The sequence below is a fragment of the Macaca fascicularis genome, chromosome 7, assembly GCF_037993035.2.
Source record: "Macaca fascicularis isolate 582-1 chromosome 7, T2T-MFA8v1.1".
Classification (NCBI taxonomy): domain Eukaryota; kingdom Metazoa; phylum Chordata; class Mammalia; order Primates; family Cercopithecidae; genus Macaca; species Macaca fascicularis.
This window is the reverse complement of record NC_088381.1, coordinates 117,479,300-117,493,343: the sequence shown is the minus strand read 5'-3', so window position 1 is coordinate 117,493,343 and position 14,044 is coordinate 117,479,300. Positions and strand designations below refer to the sequence as shown.

The 14,044-nt window shown below is 42.8% G+C and overlaps 1 long non-coding RNA gene across 1 annotated transcript; it reads left to right on the top strand.

Moving 5' to 3' along the window:
- Positions 1-379: 379 nt before the first annotated feature.
- LOC135971973 (uncharacterized) lies at positions 380-2,432 on the top strand. The gene is made up of 3 exons (XR_010588466.2): positions 380-467; positions 1,731-1,841; positions 2,071-2,432. It is a non-coding gene; the product is annotated as an uncharacterized lncRNA (long non-coding RNA).
- The last annotated feature ends 11,612 nt before the right edge of the window (positions 2,433-14,044 follow it).

Below are 14,044 nucleotides of genomic sequence, written 5' to 3'. Positions count from 1 at the left end.
TGTAATCCCAGCTACTCGGGAGGCTGAGGCAGGAGAATGGCGTGAACCTGGGAGGCAGAGCTTGCAGTGAGCGGAGATCGTGCTGCTGCACTCCAGCTTGGGCGACAGAGCGAGACTCCGTTTCAAAAAAGAAAAAAAAGAAAAAGAAAGAGACCCCTGGCTGCCCGTATAGCTGTGTAGTTTGAGAACCACTGATCCTGGGGCAAGGACTCAAAGTCTCTGGCTCTAGAAGTGGCTGGTGTGGACCTCAAGTGGACCCTGTTCCAAGGGTCCAAAGGACACATTTCAGGAAGCTGTACTCTAAGCCTAAATGACCAACTTTGCCTTCACTTTGGACATATACAATCTGGTCATCTTCCTTGATTTCTGTTCTTTCCTCAGGCCTTCCAATTTCTTCGTGGGTGACCCCTCCTCACCAGTGATTTGTTCCGAGTCAGCTCACCAGACCCAGCAGGCTACCACTAAAGGTTTATTGTAAAACCATGATTAATTCAGATAACCTTGAAATACTTACATAACATCACTGACAAATAGGAAAGGGACTACATTTCCATTGATAGAGAGTATGGGCTAGAGTTGCTAAGGTCTGGAAAAAAGGCAGGAAAGTGAAGTATCTGGAGACGCAGGGAGAGAAAGAGACTGGTGTTAAGAGAAAAATCACACCTTTTTCCTGCTTGTATCTTACAGTGGTTCTACCACCAGTGATGCAGGATCCCTCTGGTCTCTCTGAACACATTTTAGGACAGGCCCGTATTCGGGAGCTGACTTTGTAACTTCTTACTGTATGTAATCTAGGTTCCAATGGGATCATCGTAGGTGTGTTTATGACCTGAACTGTAACAGCAATGAAATAGAAAAAAATGGTTTAGTTTAATAATAGTGTTGTAAGAGTATAAGTTCCAGTAGCTTCATGTACATTGTACAACCCAATAATAATTATGCTGACCATGTAAACAGCTCCCTCGTGTAGACTGAGACTCCATTGCCAAACATCAAGCATTAACAGCAAGTGCTAGAAAAATCAATAAGCGTTTACCCAGGGAACCAAAGATATGTGGGTTACTAAAACCCCTAACAGTTGCCCACAAAGAGTAATATCTCATTATTTTAATGCCAAAGGAGGTTTTCATTTCATTTCCTAAATAATAACAAGATCGCATATTAAGGGACAAGTTGATGGAGTGATGAAATTCCTGGCAGCACAGACAAATCAATAAGAGGCTCAAATAAAAAGAAAAGAAACTTGTCTCTTGGCAGTCTATTTAGTTGAATTTCATAGACTGAGTCTGATTCACCCTGGATTTTCTTTTCACACACCCACACTTCCCATTTCATGATGACACTTGTGCATCTGTTCTTCCTTTGATGGTAATTAACTCTTATTAACATTCATGAAGACTAAGTGTGGGCCTCTAGCACAGATGACATATTCAGACAACCACAAAAAGATAGGGTTTATAAAAACTAATGCATATTTGGAACCGAGGCCAAAAGATGGTCCACTCCAATAGTGCTGACATGCTTGAGAAATCCAAGGGGTGCTGACCCAATGTAAAAAGGATATAGGAGCCAAACTTTACCATTGTATAATTTTGTCTTAGGCCAGTTCTGTTAAGTATAGCTTCTGAAATTCTGAATAGTCCTCTGCCCAGTGTGGTTTAATTGTTGGTGTTGTCAGGACTCTTGGGGAGAAGTCACCTTTCTCTTTTTTTTTTTTTTTTTGATTCTAGCTCTGTCGTCCAGGCTGCAGTGCAGTGGTGCGATCTTGGCTCACTGCAGCCTCTGCCTCCTGGGTTCAAGAGATTCTCCTGCCTTAGCCTCTAGAGTGGCTGGGATTACAGGTGTGCACTATTACACTCAGCTAATTTTTATATTTTTAGTAGAGACGGGGTTTTGCCATGTTGGCAAACCTCTGACCTCAAGTGATCCGTCTGCTTTGGTCTCCCAAAGTGCTGGGTTTACAGGCATAAGCCACCATGCCTGGCCTATTTTTTTTTTATTTTTTGTATTTTCTTTTGGTAATTTTCTTTCTCTCTCTCTCTCTCTCTCTCTCTCTCTCTTCTTTCACAGGGTCTTACTGTGTCATGCAGGCTGGAGTGAAGTAGTGTGATCTTGGCTTACTGCAGCCTCAACCTCCCAGGCTCAATGCAATCGTCCCATCTCAGCCTCCCAAGTATCTGGGACCACAGGCATGCATCACCAGCCTGGCTAATTTTTGTATTTTTGGTGAGATAAAGTTTTGCCATGTTGCCCAGGTTGGCTTTAAATTCCTGGGCTCAACAGATCCACCTGCCTTGGCCTCCCAAAATGCTAGGACTACAGGCATGAGTCACCATGCCAGGCCAGGGTAATCTCTTTAAACACAATTTTCTTTAAAATTTTCTACATGGTCAGGAGACTTCAATATCTGATTTCTGAGCGCCATAGCTTCTTTACTGCCAAGGGAGCAAAGCATGATGACAATGACCATTTCTCATTTGTGTCCTTCATTATAGATTTTTCTAAATACACTTGCTCCTTGTTAATGACTTTAATTTGTTCCTGAAAACTCCACCACCAAGTTAAAAGCTATTAAGTGAAAAAATTCCATTGAGTTTTCAGAAAAAATTTTTTTTTTCTATGACACTACAAGGTACTTGAGTACTTTTCACAAAAAGAAGAATATACTAGTTAAACTGAAAAAAAGCTAATAAAAGTAATGTACAATAATTTGAAAGTATTCTGACCCCAACTGGTATATTGAAATTCAATTCTTGCACTAACTAGGGTTAGAGAAGACCCCACAAGTTAAAGGGCATGATCCCAAACGAGGTTGTCCTCACTTTTGATGCCAGTCACACTTTGGGAGTCCCCAGTCAATTGGCTACAAATCTAGGGGTTTGGCCGGGCGTGGTGGCTCACACCTGTAATCCCAGCACTTTGGGAGGCTGAGGCAGGTGAATCACCTGAGGTTAGGAGTTCGAGAGCAGCCTGGTCAACATGGTGAAACCCCATATCTACTAAAAGTACAAAAATTAGCAGGGCATGGTGGCTGTCGCCTGTAATCCCAGTTACTTGGGAGGCTGAGGCACGAGAATTGCTTGAACCTGGGAGGCAGAGGTTGCAGTGAGCTGAGATGGCGCCACTGCACTTCAGCCTGGGCAACAGAGTGAGACTTGGTCTCAATAAAACAAAACAAAACAAAACCAAAAAAACTCAGGGGTTTCCTTCAGGTTTGCCGTTTTGCTAGAATGACTCACATTACTCAGGAAAATGCTGTATTTACAATTGTGTTGTATTATGAGATACAAGTTAGGACCAGCCAATGGAGAGACACATAAAGTAAGGTCTAGGAGGGCCCTGGATGTGAAGCTTTTATGTCCTGCATTGTGGAATCAGGGTGTGTCACCCTCTCAACACATTGATATGTTCACCAGCCAGGATGCTTCACCATGCTTCAGTATCTAAAGTTTTTATTGGGGTTTTATGATATATGTATAATTGATTGAATCACTGGGCAAGTGATTGAACTAAATCTCCACCCCTACCCCTTACTCTGGAGGTCAGGCTGACTCAAAGCACCAACTATCTAATCACATGGTTGGTCTTGCTGGTAACTGGCCTCCATCTTGAGTCATCTCATCTTCCAGCATAAATTCAGGTGTGATCCAAGAGGCTCATGAAAAACAAAGATATCCCTGTTAGTTAGGGAATTCCAATCATTTTGAGTCTGCCTCCTAGGAACCAGAGACAAAAGCCAGTAAATTCTTTACTATAAAACAGAAAGCTTATGAAAAAATATTGTGCACACTATGTCACATCACAAACACAAGTTTATTGAACTTGCCGGTGGTGGAGTGTTGGTTGATAGGAGAGGTCTGAGAGCATCATTCTTCGCAAAGTGTATTCTTTCTGTACCATTTTCTTGACCAATTTTCACCTTTTCCAGGGATTATTACTGTTTTGCACTCAAACTACGGTTAAAAATAAAGTTACAGTGCAGGAAAACTTCTTCAGGGCACAATAAAGGCTAAACTCATGGAAATGATACTCATTCATCCACACAGAATGAAGTCTCTCAAGATGTTTCCTTTTATTCCTACTCAGTTGGTGCATGTACCCAAAACAAACATTTTGAGTTCATCCAAACACAGTTCACTTTTGTTCTATATGTCCTCTGTTTTGTTGTGTAAATTGGTGAGTGTCTCTTTGCCTGAAGTTGTAGTGTTGAAAGATCAGTTCTGATAGTGTATTTATTTAGAGCGTTTTAGAGCAAAAAAAATGTATATTGGTATCCTGGGGGTTCCTAAGACCACTTTCAGACTCAGTGATTTACTAGAAGGCCTCAAAGGACTCAGAAAAGCTATTATACTCACCGATACGGTTTATTACACTGAAAGGATACAGGTTAAAATCAGCAAAGGGAAAAGGCACATAGGGTGGAATCCAGGAAAAATTGGGTGGAAACTTCCAGTTGTCCTCTCCAGTGGACTCACGCGGACACTGCCTACTTCCCCAGCAAGGATGTGTGACAGAGCGTGCAAAGTGTTGTTAATCAGGGAAGCTAACCCAAGCCTTGGCGTTTAGGGTTTTTATTGGGGTCAGTCACATAGACATGCAGCACCCACTGACCTCAGCTCCTCAGACACTGCTCCTCAGAACTCACATTGACACAAAATGACCCAAGGCTTCAGCAATAGAAAAACATTCTTAATAGGCTTGTTATTCCAAGGGCTCAGAGTTTATCTTTTTGGAATGAGTCAAGGGCCAGTCCTCCTGAAGACAGGACTTTCTTTGGAATGTGTAGTGCCTGAACTACCTGGGCCTGCTGACTTACTGCTTTACTGCATAACTGAGAAAGAAGGTATTTTTTTTTCTTTCTTTTTTCTTTTGAGATGGAGTTTTGCTCATTGCCCAGGCTGGAGTGCAATAGTGTGATCTCAGCTCACCGCAACCTCTGCCTCCCAGGTTCAAGCGATTCTCCTGCCTCAGCCTCCTGAGTAGCTGGGATAACAGGCATGCATCACCACGCCCAGCTAATTTTGTATTTTTAGTAGAGATGGGGTTTCACCATGTTGGTCAGGCTGATCTCAAACTCCCGACCTCAGGTGATCTGCCTGCCTTGGCCTCCCAAAGTGTTGGGATTACAGGTGTGAGCCATGGTGCTCGGGCCAAAAGAAGGTATTTTCAAGAGCCATTACGGTGGAAAATCATTTATGAACAATTGATGTGCAGGATACATCTGTACTTTGTTTAGAAGCTGGAGTCAGTGGACCATTTGTGCTGTATAGAAAGAACTAAAAACACTGGTTTGGGAGTCAGGATACCCAACACTCCTGTCATAACCGTGGTGCGTGACCTTGACCTAGCCTCATTTGTATCTTCTGTGAAATGAAAAGGTTATTAGACCTTTAATAGTTAAGGTTCTTTCTGGCTACAAAAGTCTTTTTTTTTTTTTTTTTTTTTTTTTGAGACGGAGTCTCGCTCTGTCGCCCAGGCTGGAGTGCAGTGGCCGGATCTCAGCTCACTGCAAGCTCCGCCTCCCGGGTTCACGCCATTCTCCTGCCTCAGCCTCCCGAGTAGCTGGGACTACAGGCGCCCGCCACCTCGCCCGGCTAGTGTTTTGTATTTTTTAGTAGAGACGGGGTTTCACCGTGTTAGCCAGGATAGTCTCGATCTCCTGACCTCGTGATCCACCCGCCTCGGCCTCCCAAAGTGCTGGGATTACAGGCTTGAGCCACCGCGCCCGGCCCAAAAGTCTTTTTCTACAAAGCCTTGTGTTATGGTTGGAATGTATCCCCCAAAGTTCATATGTTGATCTCCAGTGCAGCAGTATTGGGAGCTTTAAGAAGTGTTTAAGTCACAAGGGCTCCACCCTCATGAATGGATTAATGCCATTATCTAGGGAGTGTGTTTGTTATCTTGGGGCTGGGCTCCTTATAACTGGGTTTGGCCCCCTCTTGCACTCTCTCTCTCTTTACCCTTCTGCCATGGTATGACATGGCATGAAGGCCCTTGCCAGATACTGGCACCCAGATCTTATATTTCCTAGATTCCTGAGCTGTGAGAAAATAAATTTATTTTCTTTATAGATTGCCCAATCTATGGTCTTCTGTTACACAGTACAAAACAGACCAAGATACCTTGCTAACTTGCTATATGCAATAATACCTCCTTCCTCTATACCAGATTTCTTACCTCTTTTTCGAAATTTAGAATAGCAGACCCAGGTGACTCATCAAGATTTCTATAACAGGCAGTTGTTAAACTTAGACTTTTCTGAGGCAAGAAAGTTACGACTCTACGACTCTGTGCTGGTTTATATCATGTTGCTCCTTTCTATTCTGTCTCTATGTGAAGAGCAAATGAACAGAATGGCTCTGAGGGTCTCACTATTTCCTGACTCTGTCATTCACTCTTTGTATGATCCATTTCTTAACCTCTGGGTGAAAAACATCAGGAAAATGGTGACTTCCTACTTCTTTTTTTTTTTTTTTTTTTTTTTTTTGAGACAGAGTCTCACTCTGTCACCCAGACTGGAGTGCAGTGGTGGAATCTTGGCTCACTGCAACCTCCACCTCCCAGACTCATGCAGTTGCCATGCCTTAGCCTCCCGAATAGCTGGGGCTACAGGCGTGTGCCACTGCAGCTGGCTAATTTTCGTATTTTCTTTTTAGCAGAGATGGGTTTTGCCATGTTGGCCAGGCTGGTCTTGAACTCCTGGCCTCAAGTGATCCACCCACCTTGGCCTCCCAAAGTGCTGGGATTACAGGTGTGAGCCACCGCACCCGGCCCCTACCTCTTTCAATACAATGTTGAAAAAATGAGACAATATCTGTAAAGTTTCTTGAGAGTAATTGGCCTGTAAGTGCACATGCTCTGCCTTGTTATAATTGCAGGGGATGCTAGGTTTTGAGACCTTAACTAAACCTAATTGCATTATGTGGATGCCTGTGCCGAGAAGAATCCTCAGGCCTGCCTGGAATTAGTAGGTCTGCTTTTGGGCAAGACTGAAGGTGAATCTTCCTAGGAGATGAGGGAGGGAAGGGTAGAGATGGGGAGCGGTGAAGATAGAGGAGTTGGGAGATGCAATAAGTGAAGCTCATTTCCTGAATTTCTGTAAGGCAGGATAGATCAGCATCTGATCCAGTGGGGGCAACCTTCAGGCAAGAATATTTATTAAACTTTCTCCTGGTTAGTCTGAGACCAGCCTGGCCAACATGGTGAAACCCTGTCTCTATTAAAAATATAAAAATTAGCCAGGTGTAGTGGTGCATGCCTGTAATTTCAGCTACTCAGGAGGCTAAGGCAGGAGAATTGCTTGAACCCGGAAGGCGGAGGTTGCATTGAGACGAGATTGCTCCACCGCACTCCAGCCTGAGCAACAGACAAACAAACAAACAAAACCCTCTCCTGGCTGATATTGAAAGCTTAACTTCTTTTTTTCTCTTTTTGGTCTGTATTTACACAAAGACTAGCTGGTTTACAGTTATCTAATCACTAAAATAATCCTTCTTGTCCTAGTGAAAAATTCCCAGTTGGATAGTTGTTTTCATAATACAATGTCAATGAAATGTGGGTCAGTCTAGAAGATAATCTCATGTATAAAATAAGCACCGAAGTGTTGCAAGTACCAAATGAATTAATGTGTAAAAAGGGCACAGATAGCTGACTGTGGATGGTTTTGATGGTGCAGGACCTTGAAGGCTGGGGACTTGAGGTATAAATCATCTCCAGGCATCTGAGGACTCAAGGGGAGGCTGTACACATGAGGAATAAACATCTCACCCTTGTTGTTTTGCCAGATAATCAGCTAGAATGGGAATTACTATGACTCTGGGGGCCTGAAGAGTATGTTGGTCCTCCTGGCAAATCTTCAGGGAGCACAATCTCAACCCACTATGGAATGAGTGCCTCGGTCACCCCAAGGAGTCACACTTTTTCCAGAGATGCCTTCCTATTTTCATTGCCGCTGTTCTCATTCCAGTGGTCCTTGCAACATCCAGGCTCCTGATCGGGAGTGTTAGGCCTGCAAATAAAGGGACTTAGCATTTACTAGACTGAAACACTGAGATGATGGACTACTCAATCTCAGGACAGCACACGGGGGAAAACCAAAAGTGAATGAAACCAAACTGTCAAGAGCTTGAAGTTGAAAACATTATTTATTGAGAAAGCTGTTGACAAGAACATTTTGAAAGCATTTGAACACAGGAAAATAGGGGGCTTAATTCGTTATTATTATTTTTATTTTAGAAATGGAGTCTCGCTCTGTCATGCAGGCTGGAGTGCAGTTGTGAAATTGTAACTCAGTGTAATGAACCCCTGGGCTCAAAGGATCCTCCTGCCCAGCCTCCCCAGTAGCTGGGACTACAGTCATGCAACACCACACCGGACTAATTTTTTTTTTTTTGAGACGGAGTCTCACTCTGCCGCCTGGGCTGTAGTGCAGTGACATGATCTTGGCTCACTGCAACCTCCACCTCCCAGGTTCAAGTGATTCTCCTGCCTCAGCCTCCCGAGTAGCTAGGATTACAGGTGCCCAGCACCACGCCCAGCTACTTTTTGTATTTTTAATAGAGACGGGATTTCACCATGTTGGCCAAGCTGGTCCTGAACTCCTGACCTCAGGTGATCCACCTGCCTCAGCCTCCCAAAGGGCTGGGATTACAGGTCTGAGCCACCTCTGTGCCTGACCTTCTTCTTCTTTTTTTTTTTTTGAGACGGAGTTTCGCTCTTGTTGCCCAGGCTGGAGTGCAGTGGCACCATCTCAGCTCATTGCAATCTCTGCCTCCCAGGTTCAAGTGATTCTCCTGCCTCAGTCTCCTGAGTAGCTGGGATTACAGGTGCCCGCCACCATGCCTGGCTACTTCTTGTATTTTTAGCAGAGATGGGGTGTCACCATGTTGGCCAGGCTGGTCTCTAACCCTGACCTCAGCTGGTCCACCCTCCTCGGTCTCCCAAAGTGGTGGGATTACAGGCCTGAGCCACCTCTGTGCCCAGCCTTCTTTTTTTTTTTTTTTTTTTGAGACAGAGTCTCACTCTGTCACCCAGGCTGGAGTGCAGTGGTGCAGTCTTGGCTCACTGCAACCTCCGCCCTCCAGATTCAAGCGATTCTCCTGCCTCAGCCTCCGGAGTAGCTGGGACTACAGGCGCCCACCACCATACCTGGCTAATTTTTGTGTTTCTAGTAGAGACGGGGTTTCACTATGAGCCACTGCGCCTGGCCTCTTTTTTTAAAGATGAGATCTCACTATGTTGCCCAGGCTGGTCTTAAATTTCTGTCCTCAAGTGATCCTCCCCCTTCATCCTTCTGAGTAGTATCATTTTAGAATCTGTAAATATCTGTTGGTCTTTTGTTTGATGCTTTAAATCTGCAAGGGCTGTATAGGACCATATTGCTGCCACACCAGGGAGGTATTGCTCGGCATACTATAGACTGCTGTTGCCTAAACCAATGATTTCATCAGCTTATTCTATAAGTTCAATTTTGTTTCTTTCCATAGCTGACTAGAATAGACTCCCATTCCTCACAGCAGTGAGGCACAAAAAATTTCTTTAAAGCAAAATCAGTTAGAATCCAGAAACTGTTGTCTTCTCCAGTGCACATATCCTTTAAAATCTTCTACAAAGATGCCAGCAAGGTGCTGAAGAGGGTAAAAGTTTCTATATTTAGGATGAAAGAGAAAGAATGAGTGAGAGAGAGAAAGAGAAGGAACCAATATGAAAAAAAATTTTTTTTGCTTTGATTTAAAGAGCCAACATTTTTGATTACCCATTAGATGAAATTCCTGGACCAGGAACTTTCTAAGTACCATCTGCTTTTACTTTTTTTTTTTTTTTTTTTTTGAGACAGAGTCTTGCTCTGGCGCCCAGGCTGGAGTGCAGTGGCATGATCTTGGCTCACTGCAACCTCCGCCTCCCGGGTTCAAGCAATTCTCCTGCCTCAGCCTCCTGAGTAGCTAGGATTACAGGTGTGTGCCACCATGCCCAGCTAATTTTTGTATTTTTAGTAGAGACGAGGTTTTGCTATGTTGGCCAGGCTGGTCTCGAACTCCTGACCTTGTGATCCACCTGCCTCAGCCTCCCAAAGTGTTGGGATTACAGGCGTGAACCACCGCGCCTGGCTTTCTGCTGATAAACATTTGAGTCAGGCCAAAGCAGGCCAATCGGTTGAGCTCAGACGTTTGAGACCAGCCTAAGCAACATGGTGAACTCCTGTCTCTATAAAAAAGCAAAAATTAGCTGGGCATGGTGCCATGTGCCTGTAGTCACAGCTACTTAGGAGGCTGAGATGGGATATTAGCATGATTTTTTTCCAAGTCTTTTTGTGGACACATGTCTTTATTTCTCTTGGATAAATTTCCAGGAGTAGAATCACTGGCTCATATGATAAGTGTATATTTAATTTTTTTTTCAGAGATGGGGTCTTTCTCTGTTGCCCAGGCTGGAGTGCAGTGGCATGATCATGGCTCACTGCAGCCTCAAACTCGTAAGCTCAAGTAATCCTCCTGTCTCAGTCCCCCAAGTAGCTGAGACTACAGGTGTGTGCCACGACATCTACATAATTATTTTTGTTTTTGTTTTAAGTAGAGACAGTGTCTCACTTTGTTGGCCAGGCTGGTCTCGAACTCCTGGCCTCAAGTGATCCTCCCACCCTGGCATTCCAAAATGCTGGTATTACAGGCGTGAGTCACTGCATGCAACCTCCTCCTATACTTCAAAAAATAAGTGAATTATATAGGCGTGAGTCACTGCACGCAACCTACTCCTATACTTCAAAAAATAGATGAATTTGCGTATCTAAAGGTTGTGACCTGGCATAACTACTCTTCAGCTACATCTCAGCTTAAATGTCCAGTTTTGCTTATATTGCAGTTTAAGACATTTGGAATTAGAAACATTTAATGTGTCATCATCTTAAACAATTTTGACAACTTTTAAAAATATCGCTATGATTTATTCATATTTGTTGGGTGTTGCTATATGTCATCATTTATGACTGTTGTACAATGTTCCATTATGTGAATATATCCCAGTTTATTTATCCAGGGTTTTTTGTTTGTTTTTTTGAAACAGTGCTTCACTCTGTTTCTCAGGCTGGAGTGCAGTGGCATGATCTCGACTGACTGCAACCTCTACTTCCTAGGTTCAAGCGATTCTCCTGCCTCAGCCTCCCAAGTAGTGAGGATTACAGGTGCCAGCCACAACACCCAGCTATTTTTTTTGTATTTTCAGTAGAGACGGGGTTTCACCATTTTGGCCAGGCTGGTCTCGAACTCCTAACCTCAAGTGATCCATCCGCCTTGGCCTCCCAAAGTGCTGGGATTACAGATATGAGCCACCACGTTCGGCCCATCTAGCATTTCTTGAAAGACATTTGCTTCCTTAGCATGTTTTTGCCATTGTGGAGAGTACTGCTATGTACATTATCGTATGTGTTTTTTTTTTTTTTTTTGGTGTACATTCTTTTGGGTCTATTCCTAATAGTGGATGGAATGCTCTTTAGCATATATATTTAGCTTTAGTAGATATTGTCAAGTGTTTTTCCAAAGTGATTGTATCAGTTTACACACCCACTCTTAAGCTTAAAGATATTCCATGGATCTACCTCTTCATCAACACTTGTAATTGTCAGTGTATTGTTTTAATTTTGCCAGTAAAACAGGCATAAAATGATACAACATTAGAGTCTTGATTGTTATTTTCCTGATAATCAGTAAAATTGAATATCTCTTCATATTTTTACTGTCCATATGTTTTTTACTGTTCTGTGAAATGCCTGTTCATGTTGTTAACCCAGTTTTCAATTGGGCTATTTGTCTTTTTCTTATTAATTATAGGAGTTCCTTATATATTATTATTATTTTTTTGAGACAGAGGACCCAGGCTGGAGTGCAATGGCACAATCTCAGCTCACTGCAATCTCTGCCTTCCAGGTTCAAGCAGTTCTCCTGCCTCAGCCTCTTGAGTAGCTGGGATTACAGGTGTGCATCACCATGCCCGGCTAATTTTTGTATTTTTAGTAGAGAGTATTTTTCACCATGTTGACCAGGCTGGCCCTGAACTCCTGACCTCAGGTGACCCTCCTGCTTTTGCCATCCAAAGTACTGGGATTACAGGCATGAGCCATGGTGCTGGACCCTTATATATTATTAATATTAATCCTTTTACAGTTATGCCCATTGAAAGTAATTCTCCCAGTTTATAATGTCACACTTTCTTTAAGATGTATTCAGTGAATGAAAGTGATGGTTTTAATATACTAAATTTGTTAATCTTTTATAGTTTGTACTTTTGGGTCTTGTTTAAGAAATCCTTGACTTCACTAAAGTATCAGGATACCAAATCAATGTACAAAAATCAGTAGCAGTTTTATATACCAAAAATATTCAAGCTGAGAGCCAAATCAAGAAGCAACCCCAGCCAGGAGCAGTGGCTCAAGCCTGTGATCCCAGCACTTTGGAAGGCCAAGGTGGGTAGATCATTGGAGGTCAGGAGTTTGACACCAGCCTGACCAATATGGTGAAACCCCATCTCTATTAAAAATACAAAAATTAGCTGGGCGTCGTGGCACATACCTATAATCCCAGCTACTTGGGAGGTTGAGGCAGGAGAATCGCTTGAACCCGGGAGGTGGAGGTTGCAGTGAGCTGAAATTGTGCCATTGCACTCCAGCCTGGGACACATAAGCAAAACTCTGTCTCAAAAAAAAGAAAAAAGAAAAAAAAGAGAAGCAATCTCATTTACAACACACACACACACACACACACGCACAAAATACCTACGAATACATTTAACCAAGGAGGTGAAAGATCTTTACAAGGAGAACTATAAAATACTGCTAAAACAAATAATAGATGACACAAACAAATGAAAAAACATTCCATGCTCATTAATTGGAAGACTCAATATCATTAAAATGGCCATACTGCCCAAAGCAATCTATAGATTCGATTCCTATCAAACTACCAATAACATTTTTCAAAGAATTAGAAAAAACCAATAATATGGAACAAAAGAAGAGGCTGATTAGCCAAAGCAATTCTAAACAAAAAGAACAAAGCTGGAGGCACCACATTACCCAAGTTCAAACTATACTACAAGGCAACAGTAACCAAAACAGCATGGTACTGGTACAAAAACAGACACATAGACAAATGGAACAGAATAGAGAGCCCAGAAATATAACTGCACACCTACAGCCATCTGATCTTTGACAAAGTAGACAAAAACAAGCAATAGGGAAAGAACTCCATATTCAATAAATAGTGCTGGGATAGCTTGCTAGCCATATGCAGAAGAAAAAGACTAGACGCCTACCTATCACCACATACAAAAATTTACTCAAGATGGATTAAGATGTAAATGTAAGACTCCAAACTATAAGAACCCTAGAAGCTAAATAGCTAATGTATGCAGGGCTTAATACCTAGGTGATGGGTTGATAGGTGCAGCAAACCACCATGACACATGTTTACCTATGTAAGAAACCTGTGCATCCTGCACATGTGTATTAGTCCATTTTCACACTGCTGATAAAAACAGACCCGAGTCTGGGCAATTTACGAAAGAGGTTTATAAATGGACTTACGGTTCCACATGGCTGGGGAAGCCTCACAATCATGGCAGAAGGCAAGGAGGAGCAAGTCACATCTTACTTGGATGGCAGCAGGCAAAGAGAGAGCTTGTGCAGGGAACCTCCCGTTTTTACAACTATCAGATCTCATGAGACTTATTCACTATCAGGAGAACAGCATGGGAAAAACCTGCCCTCATGATTCAATTACTTCCCACCAGGTCCCTCCCACAACATGTGGGAACTCAAGATGAGATTGGGGACACAGTCAAAATATATCAACATGTATCCCAGAACTTAAAAAAAAAAAAGAAGAATCCTAGAAGAAAACCTTGGAAATACCACTCTGGACATCAGCCTTGGGAAATAATTTATAACTAAGTTCTCAAAAGCAATAGCAACAAAAGCAAAAATAGACAAGTTGGACCAAATTAAACTACATAGTTTCCACACAACAAAAGAAGCTATGGACAGAGCAAATAAACC